General features: G+C 45.1%; 1 protein-coding gene across 8 annotated transcripts in view; it reads left to right on the forward strand.

The window, feature by feature from the left end:
- Nucleotides 1–16,352, forward strand: part of GRIN1 (glutamate ionotropic receptor NMDA type subunit 1) — a 697,943-nt gene that overhangs the window by 215,144 nt on the left and 466,447 nt on the right. The gene's annotated exons all lie outside the window — the stretch shown is intronic.

A 16,352-nucleotide genomic window follows, 5' to 3' on the forward strand; every position in this document is an offset into this window, starting at 1 on the left:
CCGACAAGGATTGGGGTTGCTTCTTGACTAGAACTTCACACCCCCAACCAGTAGCCCAGCTTCTCACAAAATGTTATAAAACAGCATCATAAAAGAGCACATAACATAGAGAGGTGAGACAAAAGTGTGCGGCTGCTAAAATCTAGAAAGCAGGGCAAAATGGTTCTTTGTTATGCTAATCAGTAATTAAATTGCTCATTAATCCATCCTGGGTAGTCGATATTTTGACCTAAAGGGTTGTATCAATCCATGGGTCATCATCAGGACAAACTTAAACATTTCAAGCATGTCTTCCATCTTCATTTCTCTTGAGGGTACGGTTGAGTCTGACAAATTAACAGTCTGAGAAGGGGGCCAAATGGAAATGTCTAAGCCAAGATCAGGAACCGGAAATAACAAATCAGTATCCGTGGAAGGGTGAAACTGCTTCTTGTGCAGTGAGTGCTAGCGCAGTCGCTAAAATCTAACGCTTTCGCAGTAGTATTGAGCACATATGTTTTCCCCCAAATGCAAAGCGCCGGATATTCTCGCTGATTTAGAGGAGTGCAATAACGAAACGTCTGGCATGAAAAAGGAAAAAGGTCAGTCCGCCTTCTTCGGCATTCCCTGCGCATTTATGATGACAGGGAAAGGTCTTGGATCCGCAGGCTATGGTGATACCACTGAAAATTGTGTCAGCTGTCCAACTTAGGTTGACTGGTAGCCTAGTACATTAATATTTTCAGTGCTGTTACCTCACCAAAAGATCCCCTTATAAACCATGACAGTTTCCCACTGAAGTCATGCCAGTGTCCTTGATGTGCTGACAGAATAAGGTGCACACTAGAAATGCACCCCTACTTTTGGGGACTGTCGGTAGAAGAGTTGTACCCCTAAGGAGTCCATTTCCGATTCTTTTAATTGATGGCTGCAAATTCACCATGCCCCACGTCCTTGGTAAAATTTCTGTCACTGAGTTTTTCCTCCAAGGTACTCTCATCATGGAGGTGGACGCAGCCTCAGTGGCATAAAGAGCATATCCCCACTTCTGAGGCAGACCCATTTAAGTATGGCAGACCTTTCCCCACCATGTGGCAAAGGTGGTTCATCCATCACATAGGTAGCTGGAACTTCTGCCCATAAAACTTAAAATTATGCTCACTGACTTACACTTGCTTATTGCCAAGAATGATAAATATACTCATTTCGCTAAAGTGTTTTGCCAAAATAAAATGCTAAACTAAATTAATTCCCAGTAAAATTGAATCTCTTTTTTAAATAAATAAATAAATATTTTAAAACTAAATATAAATCAAGTTGCTGCAAAAGCGAATCTGTTCAATGCAACATTTGTTGAATTGAAAACAGCATAAACTATGCCTGATGTACAACTTGACGCATCGAAAAAAATGCAAATGTTTGCAGCTGAGTCACGGGTAATTTCAAGTAAACAGCTCTATTTAGCAGCTCTCATTATTGCCTGTCTCTTAGCTAATTCCTAACGTGGGTCATATGCCTGAGGCATCCAATCTTTTAATTAGATTCATTTAATTACAAATTCTAACATACGAAACTCTTTTCATGACTTTATGTACACAGTATACAGTATTACCGGATCTGCAGGCTGTTAGACAAGTAATGGCAAGAAGTCTGCAATTAAAATAGACTTCTGTTCTCCATGCTCTCCCTGTAAGTGAAACTGGGCCTTTAGGGCTCTCTACAATTTCAACCCCTAAACAATAGACGATTTGAGTAAAAGAATCAATCTTTGGGTCCTTTCTTGTACCAGGCATGAGCCTATCCTCGGACGTCATTGAAACAACATACAGGCAATAGCACTGATACCACTTTGGTTTGTGTTTTTAATATAGTGTGGACTAAGCCCAACCCACCAGCCAGCCCAAGGGGTGCAGAGGACCCTACGCCTTACTTAGAGACCTACACCCAGTGTGTCATGGGTTCTAGTGCTTGAAAGGAAACTGGCCCTCTGGCTACTGTTTGAATTGCAGAATATACCAATAATCATGATTCAGTGGGTCACTCAGGACTTCCTGACCTCAGTTGGTGCTGTTTGGCAGATGGGCCACTATTTCAAAGCAGCAGCAGTCAGTGGAGTGTCTGCTGATGTAAACCTGGTCCTTCTCCCCAGTCTAAACAGAGGCACGGAAATATGAGTTTCGCAGAGCGGAAGAACCCTCGATTTTATGGTAGTGCTGCCACTCCGCCAGACTTTAAATGAGGCCCTAAGCCTATGCCCAGCATTGCTTACATTCAATAGATTTATTTTATTTTATTAATTTATTTATAAAGTTTTATATGGCGCAAACAAGATCCCGAAGGATATCAGAGCACTTTACAAACGGATGGAAGGAAGGACAAAATGCAATATCGACAACAAGTAAGAATAATAACAGTAATAATCGCATAGTTACAAGACAAATGAATCAAGGAGAGTAATGCAGTGAACAGGTATATAGTGGGCTACGAAGGGTGGCACGCTATGTGGTAGAGAAGAGCAGCATCAAAATTATGGTAACATGGTTGTAGGATCAATGACTTCGGGCAGGTGAGCCTGGCCCAATTAAGGTAAGAATGTATTCATTAGGAATCTTTTAGCTTCCAGTTTGAAAGCAGTTGTTGAGGAGGTTCTGCGTACTTCCGGTGGAAGAGAGTTCCATATCTTTGGGGCAGCGCTGGAGAAAGCTCGGTGACAAGTTCTCTTTTTGCTAAGGTTGAGTGGTTTCAAGAGGAGAGTGTTAGCGCCTCTTGAGGCTCTACCACCACAGGATAGTTCAAACTTTTGCGCTAGGTACCTGGGAGTTGTGAAATGCAGGGCTTTGTGTGTCAGAACGGCAATCTTTAACTGAATTCGAGCTTCGTAGGGCAACCATTTAAGAGATTTTAGGACTGGGAGATGTGCTCATTTTGTTTGGTACCTGTAACCAGGCTAGCCGCAGAATTCAGTGATGCCCTTAGTGGACCCAGGGTGTATTTGGGAAGGCCACAGAGTGTAGCGCCGCCGTAGTCTAGCCTTGGCAAGACAAGCGCTTGGACCACCTGCTTGAAATCAGAATGTGGAAGGAATAGTTTGATATTTTTAAGTGTCCTCATCAAGTGGTTAGCTCCCTTACACACATTGCTGATGTGATTGTTCATATTCAGGTGCTTGTCCAGGGTGATTCCGAGAGATCTGGCTGAATCAATGATGATAGGGGTGCAGTTGAAAGCAGAGAGGTGATTCAGCCAAAGGTCAGGCTTGGGGATGTGGTTCAGAGGAGAGATGAGAAGGAATTCAGTTTTGGAGGTGTTGAGCAGGAGATGGTTCTCAGTTAGCCAATTTTGAGTAGACGTTAAGGTAGTGTTGAGTGAGATGATGCTCTCCGAGGATGAGATTTTCAAATAAAGTTGCGTATCCTCCGCATACATATGGAAGAGAATGTTCGTGGAACTTAGTGAATTAGCTAATGGTTCCAAGAAAAGGTTGAAGAGGATAGGAGATAGGGCTGACTCTTGGGGGACACCCATGAGTACTGGAGAGGGCTGGGAGAGGGACTGGTTTGCCATGACTCTTTGTGATCTGTGGTGAAGGAAGGACGAGAACCGTTGAAGCACCTGACCCAAGAAACCCATCCTATTCTTCAGAATGGATAGGAGGTTATCATGATTAACCATTTCGAATGCGGGGGAAAGGTCAAGGAGGATTAGAAGGCAGGATTCATTTTGGTCAAGCATTTTTAAAATGCCATCCATAACATAGGTGAGAGCCGATTCAGTACTGTGCCCCTTACGAAAGCCGGATTGATGCTGGTCTAGGAGTTGGAAGTTCTCTATGTGAGCACAAAGCTGGGATTGAATGCATTTTTCTTAAGGTTACTGTGTATATTGTTCTTATTGAGATATATATATATAGGAGTTTGGTTAGGGTGGGGATGTTGGAGATAGGGTGGAAATTATTGAGGTCAGCTTTATCTGCGTCAGGTTTTTTTAAAAATAGGAGACAACTGAGCTGCTTTTAGGCATTCAGGGATCGTGCCTTGTGATAGAGAAGCGTTTACAATCCTTTCCAGGTGGGGATGAGTAAATTCTTGATTTCTTTGAAGACTGATAGGCTTGCATTTTTGTAAGAGGTGAAGGGGTGGTGCAGAACCAGAGGATGGCAGAAAAGCCTTCTTAGAGGTGACTTCAATGGTGATGATTTCTTGATTTCTCAGTGAAGAAATCAGCAAGTTTGTTGCATTCCTAGGCCTTTTTTTACTTGCTTCACACATAGATCCTTCTGCAGTTACTTCCAGCAGACAAGAGGAAAAAAGTGCTGAATTTTGTAAGACTCATAAAGGATACATAGTACCATTGAGATGACTGCATACACAGGTTTAGAACTCCCTCTTGTGATAGACAGAGGATCCAATGGTCACTTGTAATGCATGGAAAAAGACTTACTGGTGCTTGCGTAGTTTCTGACCATGTTTAGAAGGGGATCTGAACTACATTAAAGTAACTCCAACACTTTTCAATTGAAAAGTAGCAGTTCAGTCTTCACATCAGATATTTTTTTTGATGATAAAGTAACTCATTAAAGTGCATGAATCGTTGCCCACCACGTCTGAACACTTGCCTTGGCATTCTCTTTCCCTAAAACGTTTAGTAAAGTATGCTTCCCTTTTGCTGCCATGTTATCAAATGTGACTTTAGCGATGGCCAAACTAAACCCAAGCCTAGAAGAGGTATTCCTTTGAATATATGTGAACACGTCAACAAACAGAGATTTGCATGTTTCCCCCAAAACAACTTTATCAAACTCATACTGAGGTTCTGCAGTCCACCTCTGTGTGCGCTGAAGATCTTAATTCAAATTCTTTCTCACTATTTCTGAAATGGTCTCGAAATCTGGAATTTCTAGAATATTGTCATCATTTACAGACAAACCTAAATCAGTCCTTCCATGAAAAGCTCATCTGTTGAAGACCATGCCAGTCCACATATGAGATTTTCACTCATCTTCTCTGCACTCATTTGACAATGTTCATCTACTTTTTCCTGTTCTCTATTAAAATTTCTGCTTCTGTCACAATTAAAACCAAATCTGGTACGTAGGAAGTATTTACACATTTTCGTTGGCTACAATGCACACTTGTTGAAATGCCAACATTATGAGTTCAGAGATATAGTCACATAGTATTTTAGTTATTTGTATCTACCTACCTATCTGATGTCTTCACACACCTTCATTTTACCATCTGGGAATGCACTTTCAGTATCTGTGAACTCTATCCCCAACCGTTTTGTGGAGCCATGGGTGTCTCCACAACAGTGAGTGCTGTCTGGGGCTGCACCCAAATTTATGGTGGCTTTCATAGCTTCCCTTAAGGTGGGGGAGAGCTCCTTCGTAAGTCAAGGATAGGCCTAAGCCTTCATGCACACACTGGATTAGTATGAGCCCTGGGCCAAAACCCGAAAAACAGGATAACAGATATTGACAGTTCAGGCATTAGAGGCACACAACAGTATACCACACAAGGGACATCCCCATACCATGAGTGCTAGCCCTTAATTCATAATCTGATCTTTCTTTTCTACTGGATTTGTGGTGAAATCTCCCATGCATTGTTGCACCAGAAATCAGGCTTCCTAGATAACTCCTACCTGGTGATAGCTTTTCAAGTTCTGTTCCATTGGTCAAGGGGCTCAGCTGGCATTAATTCCTCCCTGTTACAGGCGCTGTCCTTCAACTGTGCAAGAAATGTGTAATCAACCCTTTAACCAAGAAAGCTGGATTTAACCCTGTTGATTTAAAGAACTCTCACCCATCATGTTTCTCCCTGAAATGTTTGAGATTACGGACAAAAACTACTGGCAAAATGGCTTGCTGGTTCTTCTGCACTTTTGCCTTGTGTGAACTTCAATCCACTATAGATAAGTGAAAGCTGGCAGGACTGTTGTTAGATCTGTCAGCAGCATTTGACATGATCAATCATGATATTCTGATTGGCCGCTGCAGTGCTGCGAAACATGCAGGCTTGGCTCCATGCTAATTTATGTCCCTTTTGACATAACACAATCAGGTTGTTTACATGCCTCCTTTTAGATATGCTGAGGTATGTGTCGCCTGTGAAGTACCACAGGGTCACTCTCGTCATCCTGTTTAGTATTCAGGCCCAACCACACAGGCGGAGCTGGTGCATTTCCTGGGATTGAAAACCTTTTTATACATGAATGACATCCACCTATTTCTTAAATTTGATTAACAGTTGTCAGACTATATAAGAAAGCTAATGAAAGTTTGGGGGCTATTCAGTTCTGGATTAGAGACAATTGTTTTTGAAGGTCAGTGGAGACAAGACTGAGGCCTTAATCATTGGCACGAGTGTTTTGCATTGATCGCCAGGTGTTGGTCACATTACATAGCATCTATACCATCTTCAGTCCCTACATCCAAAAACCTTGGCATCTTCAAAGTGCAGATTCAGAAGGTGTGATCTGTGGGTGTTCTGCGGCTCAGGCCTCTGACAAAAATTCCTTCTTTTTCTGTGGTCTTCGAGGCATGTTTCATTGGTTTATGCCTGCGTTCTCTAGCATTTGTACTACTGCAACACCGTCTATGTTGGACTTCCTTGAATTCTGATCAAATAAGTGCAAGGACAGTAGAATTTGAAACTTGGTTTGTACCACCACATGTCCTCTCCCCATCACTGCCTTCACTTAATGCTGCTGAAGCAGCACATTTAGTATAGAACTCAGCTCTCTCCTTATCAGGCCTTCCATGTGACGGCTATGCCTTTTTTAATATCAATCCTATTACTACGTTAGATCCTTAGAAGGTCCTTAAAATTGGCCTCTCTCCCTCCTCTCAGTGACACATTATAGAGGTCGGGTTTTCAGAGTCTTGGGAAGGCAGCTCTGACACTTTTTACCCATTGATCTACATCACATTACTGACTAAGCACGGTTCAAAAAATGTTTGAGACCCACATTTTCTATTCGTTTTCCCCCCTGTTTTAAAAGTAATATAATCTGTAACGTATTATACAAAGTACATATGCCAGACCCAAGCAGTCTGCTGAGTTTCCTAAGTGCAGGGAATGAGGGCCCTCTTGGGGTGAGGCAGTACCAATGCAAAGTTTTTCTTTTTTTTACCTTTTAGCGATGGGTCATTGACAAACCGGGCTCCCGTTTGTGAGATTTGGAGTGGAGCAATTTCTTGCTGCACTATGGTATCCATGACATATAGGTGAGCTGGTTCCAGCAACGAGGGAGCTTATATTATCAATGTGGTCCAAAGGAGGTGAATTGACCTTTAGCGGAGATCTGTGCATAAGCTTCCAGACACTGGTTCAAATTCCAGCTTTTCATTCTTTCAGAGTAGAGAAAATTAGCAATTTTGAGTTTAGTAAAAGAAATCTGTGTTATTTACATTGATATAAATACCTGCAGCTTGAGGCAGTATTAAATCCCGTGGTGCCTCCTCCCCAATGGCAGCGGAGCGTCACCCCACTGCCTGGCACAGAGCCAGCAAACGAAAAATAAAATGATCTTCTAGCCTCATTTTAGTTTTCATTTGCCAGCTCTGAGCCAGCTTGTGCAGGCAGGGGCGGGCATGGGAGGAGGACTGCGTCGAGCACTCCCTGGCCTGATCAGAGCATCTTTTCAGCCCGCTCAGGCCTGAGCGGAGCATCTTTTCAGCCCGCTCAGGCCTGAGCGGAGCATCTTTTCAGCCCGCTCAGGCCTGAGCGGAGCATCTTTTCAGCCCGCTCAGGCCTGAGCGGAGCATCTTTTCAGCCCGCTCAGGCCTGAGCGGAGCATCTTTTCAGCCCGCTCAGGCCTGAGCGGAGCATCTTTTCAGCCCGCTCAGGCCAATCCCAGCACTGAGAGCAGTGCAGGGGTCGGATGGGAGTCTGTCCCAAGGGCTGCTGGGAACAGGAAGAGCAAGGAGGCATGACGCAGGAGGCGGCCGGCACCTTAAGGTGAGTTTATTTCTTATTATTATCATTAATGCCTCCCCACTTCATGCCCCCCCCGTGTCCCCTCCACCCACCCCTCCACCCTTTATTTATGGTGGCTGCCACTGATAAAACCCTCTCACCTACATCATTCTGACACTCACGGACGGGTCTGTTAACTTTTCCAAAATTAACAAAATACAGCAGCATCCTCGTTAAAAATCTTTTCATTCCAGGATTTTAAAGGACTAAATCAAAAGAACACTTTCCAATTTGGTACGTGTTGGTTCTCTAAAGAGCAGACTCCAAACAAGGAGAACATAGAGATATGCTCTGTTCCTGCAGATGCTGCTGTATTATCTATCAGGTATATGTGCTTTCAGTGTCTTTTTCCTTGAATTTGACTCAAGTTCAAGAGCGGTAGCCTCAAGAACTGGACATAATATTTTAGGAAGTTGTCTCTAGAGCTGGATGCAACACAGTGAAAGTGGACTTCAGGAATGAGCACTATACTCAAGTTCTTGCCAAGGATGTGTACACTGAAAAGTGGTGATGCATGCTCCCTTTTCTGGTGGCTGTTTCTCTTCCTCTACAAGACAAAATGCATGTTTTTTACTGGCATCTTTGTTATATTGTTCACCACCTTTATTTAAGGAGATGCAAAATGAAAATTCCCAGATGTTCAAGGGAATTAAACATGTACTGCTCCTCTCCATGATTTAATCGTTCTATGTATGTGAAAGAAACTTACATTCCTTTTACCTCGGCTATGGCCACTTGTTTGTGTCTGTGTGTGGGGGGGGGATTCCCAAAATGCAGCTGATGCCTGGGCACTGCTTGAGGAAACATGTGGCCTTAAGTACAAAGGGTTTATTCATGTGTAAACCCTTTGAATTGGTAAATCAGAGGGTCTGTGAACACTAAAATTATTTATCAAATGTACTAAGCTCATTATTCGATTCGGAAAAGGATTCCAAATAACTAAATGGGTTGAACTAATTTCAGCCTCGCTATTTGGATGTGACGATTCTGACCCTGATGTATCAAATTTAATCCAGTCACAAAACATTGGAAAGTTAACTGACTCCCAGGTTGGGGTGATAACTGATTTGCAAAAGGGAAGGGATCCCCTTTGGACCCCTTTTTCCTGTGCAAATCATGCAAAAGATGTCAGGGCGAGTGAGCAGCTGTCCCATCTCAGTGAACATTTTTGAAAAAACAAAAATATTTTTAGACGTGTTTGCTTTAAGGAAAAAAAGGTTGTTCCTTTAAAAAACAAACGTAAAAAACTTTATTTAAACACAATAAAAGACATTTTGGATTGCTGAGCCTTGCAGACCTCCATCCCTATGACTGTGGCCCATTGCAGGGGGTCGAAAATTGCGACCTGCGTAATGAATATTTGTGAGGTAGGACCCCATGCAGTTCAGTATTTTGTGAAGTGACCTAATGGTTTGTAGCTCAGTTTGGAAAATCAGAATTGAGATGCAAAAAGACAAACACCGACACATTCTTGATGCTGGTTTGCCCAGCTGTGATTGCCATTTTTTTTCTTGGGGTCCCACTCCCGTGCCTCTACTAACCTCCCCACTGTGCCCACTCTTCACCACCTGCACTCTATCTGGCTCTGTGGGGGACGGGAGTAGGGGTGGAGGGAAGTTACTATCTTTGCATTGTTGTTTGATTGCAAAAATCAATAAAAGAAATATGAGATGCAAAAGGGATTTGCAGACTTTTAACCACAGGACAAACACCAACACATTCTTGATGCCTGTGTTTGCCCAGCTGTGATTGCTATTTTTTTAAAACTCTTTTTATTAAATATATATGACTTGAAAGCATCATCCGACATTCATTTAGGTACATGTATACAATAATCCGACTTTCTGTTCCACAACCGATTTTCTAACATACGTGTTAATTTCTCCAATATTCAGTACAATGCATCATTCAGCTATTTTCCGGCAAGAATCCCGTTGGTGGCAATGTACAAATATTCCCCCAGAGTTTATTCCACGCTCCCCACACCCGTTCCCACTTCTTGGGGCATCCTCTATTCACATATAATACCTTTTCGGCCACCATGACCCAGTCCAGTCGATATCAGTACACCTTTCTGCATATGTTTGGCAATATTGTGTTTCTCTATCATCATGCCCAATGTCGCCCAATCTTGGGCTTTACAATTGAGGTCTGTGGCTTCCCATATGTTTAGGAGGCATTGTTTGGGTTCTGGTGGTAGCGGAGCCCACTGACCTGTGTTATTGTGGTCATGATTTGATGTCCGGGCGCTCCCATATTGTATGGAAGAATGTACCTGTGGCCCCACATTGTTGCAAGCAGAGCTGGGTGTCAGCTCTCCCCATTTTGGCTAATGTTGCCCTAGATAAATATATCCTGTGGAGCACCTTGAGCTGCAGCAGTCGCAGTCTAGAGGGTATTACCACTTCCGGTGGGGACTCTAGCGCTTCGTGCCAGTCAGTGTAGTCTAATTCCCCAATGTTTGCCTGCCATTTCTCACGTAGACTCAATGTGGGGTCTGTTTGATTGTTAATTAACTTCTGGTAGGTTAGGGAGATAGCCCTCCGGTCAATACGTTCCATGAGTAACCTATCCTCCAGTGGTGAAGCCTTTGAGAGTGTAGTGTCTGGTGGAATAGTGGCCATGAGTGCATGTCTAATTTGGAGATAGCGGAACTTTTCCGTTTATACCATGTCAAACTTTTCTTGAAGTTGTGTAAATGGGATAACTTTCCCCTTGACCCAGAGATCACCGACCCTTGGATTCCTATTAAGTCCCACTGTTTGAACCCTTTACAGCTGCTCAGTCTGCCTAATTTCCCAGTCTCCCAGAGTGGGGTAAACTGCGTCGTCATGTTATGCCAGCCCAGCTTCCTGAGGACCGTGTGCTATATGTGGACTTTGTGTGCAGTGGGTCCCGAGAGGCGTTCCCTGTGAGTCTTGTTATAGAGTGCCCTCATGACCCCTCCTTCCCCAAAACGTATTGATGCATGCGGAATGCGGGTTCAGTCTGGGGAGAGTGAATCCACTGGTTGAGAATGATAAGCTGGGAGGCCCAATAGTACACCTGTATCTTTGGGAGTGCTATACCACCATCGTACCATCCCCTGACCAATTTGTTCATGGCTATTGGGGGCGGCTTTCCTTCCCATAGGAGGCTGCGCACTTCCGTCTCTATCGCCCTGAAGTACGATGGGGGGACCGGAAATGGAGTATTCTGCAGGGCATAAAGAAATCTGCCTAGTGCCATCATTTTAGGCTCGTCCTAGTAGAGTTAAGGGGAGGGACTGCCAGTATTTGGTCTCCCTTCGTAATCGTTTCAGGGGCTCCTGAAGGTTCTTATTCATAAAATCCTCCGAATTTACTGTGATGAAGAGCCCAAGGTATCGGAAGCCGTCCACTACCACTCCCACCTCACAGCCCCTGGGCATGACTGGAGGGGGTCCGCTCAAGACATATAGGATGGACTTACTCCAATTAATTGTAAATCCAGCGTACCTCCCATAGGTCTCGAAAATGTTCAGTAGTCTAGTTAGGGAGCGCCTCGGGGATGCCATGTATGGCAGGACGTCATCCTCATATAGTGATATCCTGTCCTCCCACTCCTCCGTCCATCGGAGTCTGTGGATAATGGGATCTCTCCTGATCCAGGCTGTAAGTGGTTCTAGCATTAAGGTAAAGAGGAGCGGGGACAATGGGCAACTCTGTCTTGCACCTCTTCCCAGGGGAAATGTGTCAGAGAGTCTGCCATTCACCGCCACCTGCACCAATGGCTTTGTGTATAGTAGCCATACCCAGGATCTAAATTTGGGCCATAGCTCCATGTGTTCAAGGACTGCAAAGAGGAATGGCCATTCGATCGTGTCAAAGGCCATACACGCATCGAGAGAGAGGATGATGGCATCTTCCTGGATAGTATGTCTACGACCTAGCACTCCGTGTAGGCAAAGTAAGTTGAGTGCCGTGTTTCTGCCCGGCCTGAACCCAGATCGGTCTGGGTGTAAGTTTAGTGAGGTGGGGGGGTCAGTCTGTTGGCCAGTACTTTAGCCAAAATTTTAGCCTCCGCGTTGAGCAACCAGATGGGACTATAAGAGGTGCATTATTGGGCCAGCTTTCCTGGCTTGCGGATGGTGACTATTGTTGCCATGCGTTGGTCTCTAGGGAGCTCTCCCACCTCCAAACTGACCTCATACATACCTAGTAGTTGTGGCGTTAATTTTGTTGCTGCCTTTTTGTACAGCTCAATTGGAACACCGTTTGGTCCCAAGGCTTTTCCAGACTGTATGCTGCCTATAGCTGTTGCTATTTCCTCTGGTGTTAGCTTGGTCTCTAGTAATTGGGTTTCTTCTGCAATAAGTGTGGTGGTGCGGATATCTCTGAGAAGACCAGCAGATTTGCCTGGTGTTGCGGTGGCTACAGGAGTATAAATCTTTTCATAGTGGTGCGCAAATGCGTCCACTATATGTTGCGAGTCCGTAATGATCTCTCCCGTATCAAGTTGGAGCCTAGCCACCCATATGTCATCCCGTTCACATCTATCTAGCCGGGCAAGGAGCTTGCTTGCTTTGTTCCCTACTTCGTAGATTTTGTGACGGTTGGATGCTAGCTTAGCCTTGGCCCCCTCCCACATATGTTCTTTGTATTCCTGTTTCTTCGGATTCAATCGGGTCTCATTGAGCTCAGAGGGGTAGGGAGTGTATGGTTTCTAGATTATGTACCTTCTGTTCTAGGGCTTCCGGTACCTTTGTCTTCTCTTTATTGTGGCCTGTGAAATTGCTTGTCCCCTAATGACTGGCTTATAGGCCTCCCACATGGTAAGGGGGGGATGAGACCGAGTGCTTGTTTTCCTCGAAATAATGTTGGGTGGCCGCAGTAAGACCTTTCCAGATCTTGGGGTGCTTCAGATAGCCTGGATAAATGGGGAATATAGTGTGTTGGGCTGGGGCATTCAAGGTGTGTTTGATTAGGATGGGGGAATGGTACGGAATGCCCCTCGCTAGGTGACGCATCTCGCTGAACCTCCTCACTTTATCCGCTAGTGTGAGCACATAGTTCATTCTGGAGAGGCTGTTGTGTGCGCCTGAGTGGAATGTATATTGCTGTTTCTGAGGGAAGCGGGAGCACCAGATATCCGCTAGGCCCAGTGCCTCCAGAAAGTCAGCGAGTCGGGATGTTGTTCGGTGTTGCTGTCTGGTGGGCATCCGGGCTACTGAGTCATTTAAAGTAGTGTTGAAGTCGCCCCCTACTATCAACTCACCCTCTGGAAGCTGAAGAAGGAACGTGCTTAGCGCAGGGAAAGCTATTGAGTGAATCGCTGGGAGATGTATACTGTGACTATAATGAGTTGTCGCCCCTCCCATTGGCCTGAGACGGCTGCGAATCGCCCTTGGTCATCCGTCCACGTTCGTTGAACAATGATTGGAAATTGTTTTCTAACCAGGATCTCCATCCCTCTTGCGCCTGATGTGAAACCAGAGTGTGGCACTAATTTAAAGCCCCACCTATCTAGGGCCTTACACGTTGCTCCCACCAGGTAAGTCTCTTGAAGTAGGGCCACCGCTGGCGCTTGTCGATTGATGTACTGTAGAACGAGCCCCCTCTTCAATTTGTCCCAGAGGCCATTCACGTTCCATGAGAGGAGCTGTAGGTGTAGGCTACCTGGAGGGTGGAAAGTGGGTGTAGGTATAGCGTGGTTAATCGGTGTGGGCACATGTGTCATATAAAAAGTCTTCTGTATGAGTGAATTTGGCAGGATATCGAAGCTGAATTGTTGGGTGATGTCTACCAAGTCGTGCCGTGAACAATGTTGAAATGTCGTAGCTAAGAAGACAGTAACTATCTACCTCTACCACCCGCCCCTCCCTGCATGACGGATTTAAAACTACCCGTCTCCCCAACAGTGCAAAGTGCCTGATACCCCTTCCCTGGTACCTATGTGTGGGGAGCATTTCCAGTATCCCCCATGTCCATTCCCGTATCACAGATGTACCTTGCCGGCGATGAGTTGGCAAACCTAGACCGATACCTATAGGTGGAGAAATCAACAGAACCAATAATAGATTACATTAGTCTGGGTCTTGTCCCTTAACAACTCTGGGGCGATGTCAGTTCTCCATAGGTTCCTGGACGATCACAGTCTCACTTGGAGCAGTGTGCCGCTCCCTCGGTATTGTCTGACCTCTGTGTTCTTTTAGGAGTCTTGTTATCTGGGCTTTTCGCATCACTTCCTTGTTCTTTTAATAGAGTTTCCCAGGCCATCCGCCGCGTTCATGGATGTTGCCTCCTCTGTTCCCAAATTTGCAGGCGCTGACTGGTGTCTGCCTTGCTTTTTCCCGGACTTTCCACGATTCGTGACTTGGCTCCACACTTCGAGCTACTCCTGGGCCTCCTCCAGTGTCATGAAGAACCATGCCTTCCCCTCCGCCTCTACTCTGAGTTTTGCAGGGAAGAGCATGGAGTATTTGAGCTCACGGTTCCTCAGTTCCTTTTTTTTTTTTCGAAAGAACTGCGCCTTTGTTTTGTTACTGCCGCTGTATAATCTGGAAAGAAAGTTATCGTACTTCGCTCAAAGCACAGCGGTCGAGCCGCATGTGATTGCCACTTAAAAAATATATATATATATTGTGGTCTCCCTCCCGTGCCCCTACTGCCCTCCACACCCTGTCCACTTTTCGCCCCCTACAACTACAGCACTGTTTAAGTAAGTGCTGCAGTGCAGTCAGTGAAATGCCTATCCATGATAAATGCAATACAAAGTCCACAAGCCAGCAAAAAGTTGGAATCCAATTTGCGTCAACTTTTTGGAAAGGGCCTTGCTATTGCTGCTGCCAGTGCTGTCCCTTTGTTTTCACGTTGTCACTTGAATTTAGGGAAAATGGAAAAGCACAAATAAAAACATATTAAAAAATAAATATCTTTATTGTAATAGTATATTATTATCTGCATGTTTTACATTACATATCCTAACGCTTCTCTTTTTAGTTCGAGCCTAGAGCAGCGCATGCGCTGCTTGCTCGTCTTTTAGTAAGGGGGTTTTCAAAGTGCTGCCACAGGCTTTTGGTGGCCTAGCGCTTGCGTTCACGCGAGCGTGCACACTCACAGCCGACATGTGGGTTTCTGTGCGTGCCTCAATGAGCTTTCACTTTCGTGCTTGTTTTATTCTTGCTCGCGCGCGCGCACACAACTTCCGGTCGCGGCCGCACGTTTCCTTTCAGCCTATCAATGTTCTAAAAGCCTCGAGCGTGTTGGTGTGATGTGCACTGGAGAAATCTAGAGGGTGAGTGTGTCGCGTCTCGCTGGTCCGGGCAGAAGCGCTGCTGTCAGTTTCAGCAGCAGTGCTTCGACACGCAGAGCCACGTTACCAGCCCTGTTTGAGCAACCTGTATTTGAATACTTGCTCAGCCTGATGCCCGCTCGCACGCGGGTCCGTATTTCACAGTGATCGGCTGATAGGGGCCAGCAGGGCGAGTCGCCCCAGGACAGAGGCCCTCTGTTGTTGCTAGCGCTCAGCGCTCAGCGCACCAAACCCCATCATTTTTAAGTTGCCAAATCAAGCCTCAGGCTGTCAAGAGACTTGCGTATCTATCGCAGTAACAGCACTTTGTGCCCACTGAATGCAAGCCTCGAGCTGCCATAGACTTTCACCCCTAGTGAAGGGCATCTTCTTTTTACTGGCTTAAAGCCTTTTAATCCTTGTTTGAATATTATTTTCCATCTGTTACCATGGAAGAGGAATATGCAGGGGAAGAATCTCTACAGGTCTTGCCCTTAGATGATGAATTTTGTGAAGCGATAGATGCTTCCATTCATCGGGCAGTACCGGCGGCCATGGGGTCCTTTGAGCACCACATTATAGAGGTTGTATATGCCTGCCAAAATGCCCAGTTCCTCACCAAAACAAGCATTAGCATAGACAATAGGTCTCTCCTTTGGGACCTTATAAATGTTTAGCCATGCAACAGTTGATGTTGTTGCACCAAGGATATTATGCTGCATAACTAAATACTTATAAGGTCCCAAAGGAAAGCCCTATTGACTATGCCAATGCTTGTTTCACCTTAGCCTCTATACTTCACCATATACCTTATTATCCATCAGACAGCCGCAAGATGTACATTTTCTAAATATCCTCTCTTTGTCCCGCCCCATGAACACTGCTGGTTTTAACAAATATATGCCTACCTATACTCTCTTCTCAACATCCACTTTCTACTGATTGAATTATCTCTGTTACTATACCTAAAATTACTATTCATTTTACTTGAATCATACCGTTTACCAGCCGCGGCCTGTGCAGGTAAGAGCGGTAGGGCAGGGTGGGGGCGAATTTCGATGGACGATGACGAGGGAAAATTGTTTATTTTTTCCTGTCAACGTCTGTCGAAATCCCCCCCCCCCCCCCTCTACCCAGCCCCAC

The sequence above is a fragment of the Triturus cristatus genome, chromosome 1_2 (genome assembly GCF_964204655.1).
Source record: "Triturus cristatus chromosome 1_2, aTriCri1.1, whole genome shotgun sequence".
In the NCBI taxonomy this organism is placed as follows: domain Eukaryota; kingdom Metazoa; phylum Chordata; class Amphibia; order Caudata; family Salamandridae; genus Triturus; species Triturus cristatus.